The following is a 10,464-nucleotide window of genomic DNA, read 5'->3' as shown; positions in this document are numbered from 1 at the left end:
ATATATATATATATATATATATATATATATATATATATTTTTTTTTTTTTTTGCTTCCCCGCCTGGAAATCTACTCATTCTTCAAAACCCTGGTCTATTTTTCTCCTCTTGGCTAGAGAGCAATCATTACTTCCTCTCTGGGGAGGGATCTTATTGCCTTAGTCAAAGGATCCTTAGATGGGTCTATCAGGGCTGGGACATTCTTTTAAGGAGCTGTGTATCTATACTCAGTCTGAAGAAGTACATGTTGGCTTTCAGATTTCTCAGTACCCACTCAGTAAAGAGCAGTGACAGAGAAACAGTATAAAGCCCCACACTCTAGAACCAGACCATTCAGGTCAAAGTCTAGCTCTAAATCCCTAGGCACATGTTTTAGCTTTTCTCTATATCAGTTCCCACATATGTGACATGAGAATGATAATGTCATCTAAGACATAGGTTTGTTCTGAGAATTAAGGAGGTAATTGAGGAGTTAATTCACATAAGATGCTCAGATTAATTCCTAGTTCACAGTATGCACTCAGTACACATTATGGTTTTAGTTTGAATTCATGGCTACTGGGATAAAAATAATTTTTATCCCAATTTTTTATTCCTTTTGCTGTTTTTTTCTGAATTTCTAAGGAAGACAGTGCACGGAAAGTGGCTTTTTGAAAAAGTGCATACACACACATCTGTGTGTATATATGTATGTACATGTGTGTATATTTATATATACATATATATACACACACACACACTTCAAAGAGTTCATGGAAAAATAGAATTAAAAGATAATACCAATCTTTCTGTGAACTTTGTGAAGTACCCTCATATATGTGTGTGTGTGTATAAATGTAAATATACATAGTTATATTTCCAAAGTAGTGAATGTGCACAGTGAATGTGCTCCCTCCTGCTTTGGGAGCTCTGTACCCATTTTCCTTTAGCCAGTGATTAACGAGTAAATGCAGGTTTCTAATTATATAGCTTGAGTTCTTTCACTATTCCCATGCCTTCTGTATCTTCCATTCCTATTGGCCGTCTTTGTTAAATTAGGGGGAGTACTCTATTTGGATTCAGTCAGTATCAGAATTTTTTAAGAAGAAACAGATTGCTTTGTCTTTACTTTGGTTGCGGTAATATTTTAACTTCTAAGCCTTCTTCAGGCTTTTAACTGTTAGCCAATGGAACCACTATACCTAATTGCTTCTCTTACTTCATTATTTCTATTTCCAGAGAAACAATATTCAGAGGCAGTACAGTGAAGGTAAATAACAGTTCTTCTTATCTGAGATTATGGGATCTCTGAGGAAATGGGCTCTATCTTGTTCGTCTCATGATCACCCATGACTAATACAGCATCCAGCATCACATGGCTCTTTAATTCATGTTGCACAAAAGAACTTTCTCACACCTGTGTTTTAACATATATCTAACATGTAAGAGAGCCTCTGTGCTAGAATGTTTGCTGTCAGCTCAGCATCTTTGCAATCCTGATTAAATCACTCTGCTACTGTCTATACCAACTTTATCACATCATCTCCAAGGCGACAACGCTAGCTGGAGGTTATTTCTAGCTGTCATTCAAAACCTGGAATTTATTGAGGCATGTTCTTTTATTTATCCAAACTTAATTGGAAAGAGAAGGCCCATGGCTGGCACTACACATGTCTGTTAGTTCTACATAGGTGCTGGTCCAGCTGATCTGGATAAATAACCAGCCAGGTAAAAAAATATATGGAGTCCAAATGGTACAGAAAGAGAGATGCTTTTAGTAACCAGGGGGTTTCTTGGGTATAAGATTACATAACAGTGAGTACTAATAGATACAGAGCACAACTGTAGGAAGCCCATATTCATAGAATTGGAAGCCTAAGCCAGCACCTACTGTGTGTCATGTACTATGCCGTGTCTTGATCATTTCTTTAGTGAAGGAAAAGAATTAAAAGGGAGCTAATGTAAAACATGTAGAGTCCTTTAAAAACTCATATGGGAGGGAAAACTGTGTAGAAAATTATCCCTTCCCAAGGAATTCAGGAAGGACTTCACAGAAGAAATGGAAGTTTAGTTGGGACCTGCAGTTAGATAGGAGTTTGCCGAACACAGAAGGGCAGATGGAATTTTAGGTGAAGGGAGGAAAACACAGATAGAGTGTAGATTTAACCACACCTTTCAGTTGGAAAAAAAGTTTACAAACACAAAATTTTATATTAAAGGTAAACAATTATCTACTATTAGATAGTATTGTGAATAACTTTGTAATAAATTCTTACCATTTATATTGTTTATAATCCAAAAGCTGGGCTAGAGTGTAGATTTAACCACACCTTTCAGTTGGAAAAAAAGTTTACAAACACAAAATTTTATCTTAAAGGTAAACAATTATGTACTATTAGATAGTATTGTGAATAACTTTGTAATAAATTCTTACCATTTATATTGTTTATAATCCAAAAGCTGGGACCATTGATTCCTTTCCCACCAAACAGGACATTGTCATTAGGGTGACTTGCATCCTGCTGTAAGCAGTATGTCTGATGTTTAAGGCACAAAGACATTGTTTAAAGAAGCCTTATAATTTTGAACAAAGTGGCCCAGCAGGGAGATTTTAACCTGCTTCCCTAACAGGCACGACAGCCTGTGTTTGTAAACAGAGCCTTATTGCACTAGTGAGAGCAGACACAGAACAGTGTCAGCTCATTAATTGGGTGTCAGCTCCCTGCAGTGAAGAAAGCTTAATGAGTCATCTCATCATAAAGAACTGTGGCTCAAGGGAGAGGCAAATGGCTTAGAAAGAGGGGAAAAGATTTGTCCAGCAATAACTGCATTTATAGAAAAGCTTGAAGCCCACCTGTTGGGATAAAGAGAGAGCAGCATTTGGGAACTGATGGTTTCTCTGTATCCTGCTATTCAGAGGGAAACCTGAGTTTATGAGTTTATAAATGCAGCAATTTCCAGTATGTATATTCATGTTTATTGGGAGTATAATAAATTCAAATTATTCAAAACATATTTTTGTATAAAGTATATGAAATTTTTATTTTCTATGCCCAATATATATTCTCCTGTTTTCCCAAGTAAAAGCTTCTGAAACAAAGTACATACTAATCAATGCTCATATTGAGACTCAAATACATTCCTGATGCCTACAGCAAACATTATGAAAAGATGTCATATTTATGCTGAACACGTTTTGTAGGTAGTCATCAGTTTTAAATGAATTAACAAAAATACAGCCTTAAATCCAAATAAAAACTAAAACCTCCTTCGTGATTTCTCATTTTATAATCTATCTCACTATTCACATAAGAAGCCATTCTAGTTTTTCACACACTGCTCCAGGCTTACACTCGATAGTTCATTATTAGAACACTAGTTCTACTCTGGGCCATTGGTCTTATTAACTTGTAAGATCTTATATTGCTCATTGCTTTTTGGAAGGTTTGTCTCTGGGTATTGCATCCACTTTCTTTTTCTGACTTCCCTCTCTGTATCTCCCACAACCACGAAAACTGAACTAAGGTACTCCTCTTTAAATCTCCGTTGCTCCTTGAAAACCTTACTGCAGTGGAGTGAAAGCATTTGTTTTCTTCATTAAACAATATTTTTTTCTTCAAAGGCTAGACTAATCTTTTTCAGGTTTATATTTTCAGAGCTTAGCAGTGTGTCTTGCAAGTAAGGCAGCATTCAACTAACATTTGGATAAGAGAACTACACATATCTCTGTACATCTACTCTTTAAAAAAACAAACAAAAAAGATTTATTAATGTACAATTGAAATACAATAAACTGCACATGAAGTGTACAAGTTGCTGAATTTTGGCATATGTATAAACCTACGAGACCATCACCCCAATCAAGACAGTGAACATATTCATAACCCTCAAAAGTTTCTTCATTCTTTTTTGTAGTCTCACTCTTGTTGCTGCCTGCCCACGCATTCCACAGGCAACTAGTCATTTCACTATAGACTAACTTGCATTTTATAGAATTTTATGGAATAATAGAATATGTGTTCTTTATTGACATGGCTTCTTTCTTCTATGTTGTTGTTTGTGTCATTTTTATTGCTAAGTAATTGTCCATTAAGTAATATTCCAAATGTATATACTAAAATGTGTTTATAAATTCATCTGTTGATGGACATGTGGGTACTTTTTGCACTAATTTTTGTATGGAAATATGGTACAAGTAGAATGGCTAAGTCATATAAGTATATGTTTAATGTTTTAAAAGTTGCCACACTGATTTACAAAGTGGCTATATCATTTTATATTCTCACAAGAAATATATTAGGTTCCAGTTACTATATATTAGTGCTATCAGTTGGTATGGCCAGTATTTAAAATTTTAGGTATTCTAATTGATATGTAATGGTATCTCATTGTGTTTTTAATTTTCATTTTCATTATGACTAATGGCGATGAACAGGTTTATTAGTGCTTATTTGCCAGTCATATATCATATGATGAAGTGTCTATTCAAATTCATTGTCTATTTTTCAATTGAGTATTTGGTCTATCAATTTTTTCTCAATTTTTTATTGCAGTAAAATATATATAATGTATAAATTGCCATTTTAAGAATTTTTAAACATACAATTGTGTGGAATTAATTTGCAATGCTGTGTAACCACTACCTCTATTTCCAAAACTTTTCATCATCCTAAACATAAACTCTGTACCCATTAAGCAAGGACTTCTCATTATTCCTTGCCTCCAGCTTCTGGTAACCTCTGCTCTACTTTGGTCTATGAAATTGTTTTTTCTTTTTAATTTGTTTTTCTTAATTGACACATGACAATTGTATATATCTATGGAGTACAATGTGATATGTGAGTACATTTTTACAGTGTGCAATGATCATATCAGGGTATTGAGCACATCCATTGTCTCAAACATTTGTTGCCTCTTTGTGTTGGAATCATTCAAAATCCTCTCAACTAGCTATGTGAAGAATTTGTTGTTGACTGTAGTCTCCCTACTCATATATGGAAGCTAAAAACGTTATCTCATAGAAGTAGAAAGTAGAATAGTGGTTACTAGAGACTAGTAAAGGGAGGTGGGAGGGGGTGATGGGGAGAGGGTGGTCAATGGATACAAAATTGTAGAGAGATAAGTAGAATAAGATCTAGTTTCCTAGATCTTATTTTGAGTTTAGAGAATTCTTTGTTTATTCAGGATACAAATCCTTTATCATATATGTGACTTGCATATTTTTTTAACTGTCTATGGATTGTCTTTTCATTTTCTCAATATCTTTTAAAGAACAGAATAGTTAATTTTAAGGAAACCCAACTCATCACTTTTATTTTATTTTATGGACCATGTCTTTGGTGCCATAAACTGAGAAAACTAACCCCAGGTCACAAAGATTTTCTCCTCAGTTTTTTTCTAGAAATTTTATAATTTTAAGCTTTACATTTAGTTCTATGATCCATTTTGAGTTAATTTCTGTATATGTTTTTAGGTATAGATTTAATTTCATTGAATTGCAATGGATATCCAATTGCTCTAAAGCCATTTTTAAAGAAGATTATTCTTTCTCACTGAATAGGCTTTGCAATACTGTGAATCATCAATTTCCTATACATGTGTGGGCCTATTCCTGCTCTGTTCCATTGATCTATTTGTCTAATTTATGTCAACATTACGTTATCTTGATTATTATATCTTTCTGATAAGTCTTGAAATCTTGTAGTGTAAGTTCTCCACTTCATTTGTATTTTATAAAGTTGTTTTATCTATTCTAAGTCCTTTGCATTTCCAAATGAATTTTATAATAAAATCGTCAATTTCTACCCCCAAAAGCCTGATGTGACTGTGTAGACTTTATGAGGAGAACTGATATCTTAAAATTATTCTGTCTTCCAATCTGTAATCTCAGTTTATCTTTCCATTTATATAGGTCTCCTTTAATTATTTTCAGCAATTTTTTTAGTTTCAATGAAGAGATCTTGCACATATTTTGTCACATTCACTTCTAAGCATTTCACATTTTTGATGGCATTGGAAATGACATTACTTTCTTAAAATTTTGATTTACAAGTATTGGGTGCTCATATATAAGAATACAATAGAATTTAGTATTGATCTTATATTCTGCAACCTTGCTAAAGTAATTTATTAGCTTTTTCCCCCATAGTTCACAGGATTCTCTGCATAGACAATCATATCACCTGTAAATAAAGGGAGTTTTAATTCTTTCTTTCTAAACTGGATGACCATTTATTTCTTTTTTTTGCCTAATTGCACTGGCTTGAATAACTAGTAATATGCAAAACAGAAAAAGTTAGAGTAGGAATCATTTCCTTGTTCCTCATTTTAGGTAAAACATTGTCTTTACCATTAAGAAAGCTTTTAGCTACAGTTTTTAGAGATTCCCTTTGGCTGAGTTGAGAAAGTCCTCCTCTGTTCCCAGATTGTTGAGAGTTTTTAGCAATAATGGATGTTGGATTTTATCAAATGTCTTCACTGCATCTACTGAAATAATCATGTGGTTTTAATTTTTTTGTTGTTGTTTATTAAAATGGTAAATCACCCTGATTGATTTTCAAATGTTCAATTAAACTTGCATTACTGGGATAAATCCTATTTGATCACCCATGTTATCTTTTTCATCTACTGCTGTTTTCCATGTCCTAGAATTGTATTAAGAACTTTTGCATTTATGTTCATAATGATATTTGTCAATAGTTTTCTTTTCTTGTAATGTCTTTTTTTCTGATTTTCATATTGAAGTAATGTTGATTTCATAGAATGAGCTGGGAAGTATTCCCTCCTTTTAAATCTTCTAAAAATGTTTGTGTAGAATTGGTATTTTTTTTTCTTTCTGAACCGTTTGGTAGTTTCTCTGCTGTTAAGTTTTTCTTTTTTTAATGCCAAAGAAATTACTTTAATCAATAGAAAGCTATTTGGTTTATCTATATCTTCTTTAGTAAACTTTCTTATTTTATGACTTACAATAATTTTTTCACTTATTTTAAATTGTTTAATTAATTTTATCATTATTATAAAATTTATCAAATATTTTGTTACTAATATTGATTTTGTATCCTGTGAAGTTGTTGATCTCTATTGTGGATGCATTAGAATTTTCTATGTATAGTATTATGCATTAATTTATCTTCTAATAGACAGTTTTATTTCTTCTTTTTCCATCTAAATGCCTTTAATTTTTTTCTTTTTTTTTATTGCCTTGGTTACAAGCTACAGTATAATATTGAACATAAATGGCAACAACAGTCATCCTTGTCTTGTTGTTTGTCTTAGCGAGAAAATAATTCAGTCTTTCACCATTAACTACCAGTTTTCCATAGATTTCGCTTATCAAGTTAAAAATTTTCCCTTCTAATCTTATTTTATTTACAGTTTCTTTCATGAATTTGTGTTGAATATTTTTTGAATGCTTTGTTCGTGTTTTTTGAAATGATAATGTGTTTTTTTGTCCTTCATTCTGTTACTATGGTATATTACATTAATTGATATTTGAACAGTAAACCAACCTTACATTTGTGGGATAAATAACACTTTTTCATGGTGTAAATTTCTATATTTCTGGATTCATTTTGCTAATATTTTGCCAAGAATTTATACACCTATGTGAATGAGTGATATTTATCCATATTTTTCTTTTCTTATGATATCATGGTCTAGATTTAGCATTAGGGTATATGAACCTCATAAAATGAGTCAGCAATTGTTCTTGCTCTGATTTTTGAAAGAATTTGTGAAGATAAAGTACTATTTTTTTAAAAATATTTTATTGAATTCACCATTATAGCCATGTAGGCCTCAGCTTTTCTTTGTGGAAAGATTTTAGTTAATTTCTTTATTTGTTATAGATTTACTCAGAATTTCTATTTTCTTTTTAGCTAGTTTTACTTATTGTTCATTTTGTCAAAGTTGCCTTATTTGTTAAAAGTTTCATAGTATTTTCTTATAATTCTTTGAATTATCTTAGTCAGTAATAATGCCCCTCTTTGACTCCTGATTTTGTAATTTTGAGTCATCACTTTATTTTCATGGTAAGTCTAGCATGGTTTGGCAACTTAATTGATTTTTATAAAGAACCAACTTTTGGTTTAATTAATTTTTCTATTGTTTGTTTGTTTTATTTTTTGCTTTATAACTGATATCTGATATATTCTTTATTTTCTTCCTTGAACTTTGGATTTAATTTTCTGTTCTTTGTTTAGTTTTCCAATCTGTAAACGTAATGTATTGATTTGAGAAGTCTTTTTATTTCCTAATATATGTATTTAGCCACACTTTTCCCTCCAAACACTGCTTTTGCTGCCCGATATAAATTTTGATATGTTATAATTTTCATTCAGTTAAAATATTTTCTAATCTCCCTTGTGAGTTTTTCTTTCTCCCATGGGCTATTTACACTTATACTGTTTTATTTCTGAATATATGGGAATTTCTCAAATTTTCGTCTGTCATCAACTTCTAATTTAATTTTTGGTGGTCAGAGAACATTTTTATGATTTTCAACCTTCAAAATCTTGACTTGTGTTATGGCCTAGCATATGATCCATCCTGAGGAATGTTCCATGTATACTTAAAAAGAATATTTATTCTGTTGTTATTGAGTAGTGTTTTCTATAAAGTCAGTTAGGTCAAGTTGACTGATAATGTCATTCAAGTCCTCTATATCTTTGTTGAGTTCTGCCTAGTTGTTTTCTGTATTACTGATAGTGCATCAATGAAGTGCCTAAATATTGATAAAATTTCTAACTACTATTATTGTATATGGATAATACTATTTATCCTTTCAATTCTTTCAAGCTTTTTTTTTGTATTTTGGAGCTCTATTGTTAGGTGCATATACTTGAATTGACCTTTTATTATTCTAAAGTATCCCTCATTTTTCTCTAGTAATATTTTTGTCTTAATATCTCTTCACTCTGACATTAATATTTCCACCCTTTTTCTTTTATTGTTATTGAATTTATATCTTCACCCATCTTTTACTTTCAACCTATTTGTACCTTGAATCCAAAGTGTGTTTCTCTTGTTCCATTTGGTTAGAGATTACTTTTTTTTTTTAATGCTGATATATGGTAATTCATATTGTCGGAATTATGTCTACATTTTGCCAATTGATTTTTTAAATATCGCATCCTTTTTTTGTTCTTTAATTAAGCCTTTACTGCCTTCTTTTATGATAAAGACTTACTTTAAGTGTACCTTTTCAATCTCTTTGTTGATATGATTACTATTTTTTTTAGTTTATGTTCTTATTCTTGGCCTTACAATATGTATCTTAACTTATGAAAATCTCTTTAGGTTTCACACTAATTCTGGTAAACTATAGAAATTTTACTCAAATATAGGTTCATTATGCCCCTTTCTTTGTGCTCTTATTGTCATATATATTATATATAATAATATATATTATATATAAATGCTACCAACCTGATTGTACAGTTTCATAATCACTTTATGAAATGTTATATTTTTTAAATAAGTTAATAGAAGAAATGGCCAAAAATATATTTATATAGTTTTTATATTTACCCACATATTTACTTTTAGTACTTTCAATTTTGGAGGGGGGGTGGTGGTTCTGGATTAAAGTTACTCTCTGATGTCGTTTTATTTCAGCTCAAAAGATTTGCTTGAGGGTTTCCAAAGCTAATCTGCAAGTAAAAAATTCTTTCAGTCTTTATTTATCCATGGATTTCTTTATTTTTTCTTCATTTGGGAAGGATTATTTTACTGGAAATTAATTTCTGCTTGACATTTTGTTTTTCTTTCAACACTTTGGACATTTTATTCTACTTCTCTCCAATGCTTCTGAGGAGAGTCAAGAGAGTCATCTGTTCATGGTATTATTGCTCTTCTGTATGTAATGAGTCATTTTCTCCTTGCTACATCTATGAGCCCTGGAAGAGATGAGAAAAGCAGGCCACAAGGCCACCAGCTACATTGTTCTTACAAAAAGTTGAGCAGTTTTTTTTAATGAACTAATAATTTTCAATTTGTTATATGCCCTTTTTTCCTCCAGAGAGTTTAAATGATTGCATTTGACAATTTTGTTGTTTTATCACTGATCTTTGAGGAAATAATTTGCTGAGAACTATCATGACAGATTAAATTGATGAATCTCTTTGTAATTAGGACATGATACTCTTTATCCCTGATAATATTTTTTTTAATTATTTTTTTATTTTGTCAATATACAATGTAGTTGATTATTATGTCCCATCTCCGAAACCTCCCTCCCTCCTCCCTCACCCCCACCTACCCAGGCATGTCCTTTCCATTTGCTTGTTGTAGGAACTTCAAAAAAAAAAAAAAAATTGTAGTTGTTATATCTTCCTCCCCCCCGCCCCCGTTTTGTGTGTGTGTGTGTGTGTGTGTGTGTGTGAGTGTGTGTATGTATGTGAGTGAATTAATTTATTTATATTTAGCTCACACAAATAAGTGAGAACATGTGGTATTTCTTTTTCTCTGCCTGACTCGTTTCCCCCA

Source organism: Galeopterus variegatus, unplaced genomic scaffold, assembly GCF_000696425.1.
Source record: "Galeopterus variegatus unplaced genomic scaffold, G_variegatus-3.0.2 Scaffold3607, whole genome shotgun sequence".
NCBI lineage: Eukaryota > Metazoa > Chordata > Mammalia > Dermoptera > Cynocephalidae > Galeopterus > Galeopterus variegatus.
The sequence above is the reverse complement of the archived record's forward strand: the minus strand, read 5'-3'. Positions refer to the sequence as shown.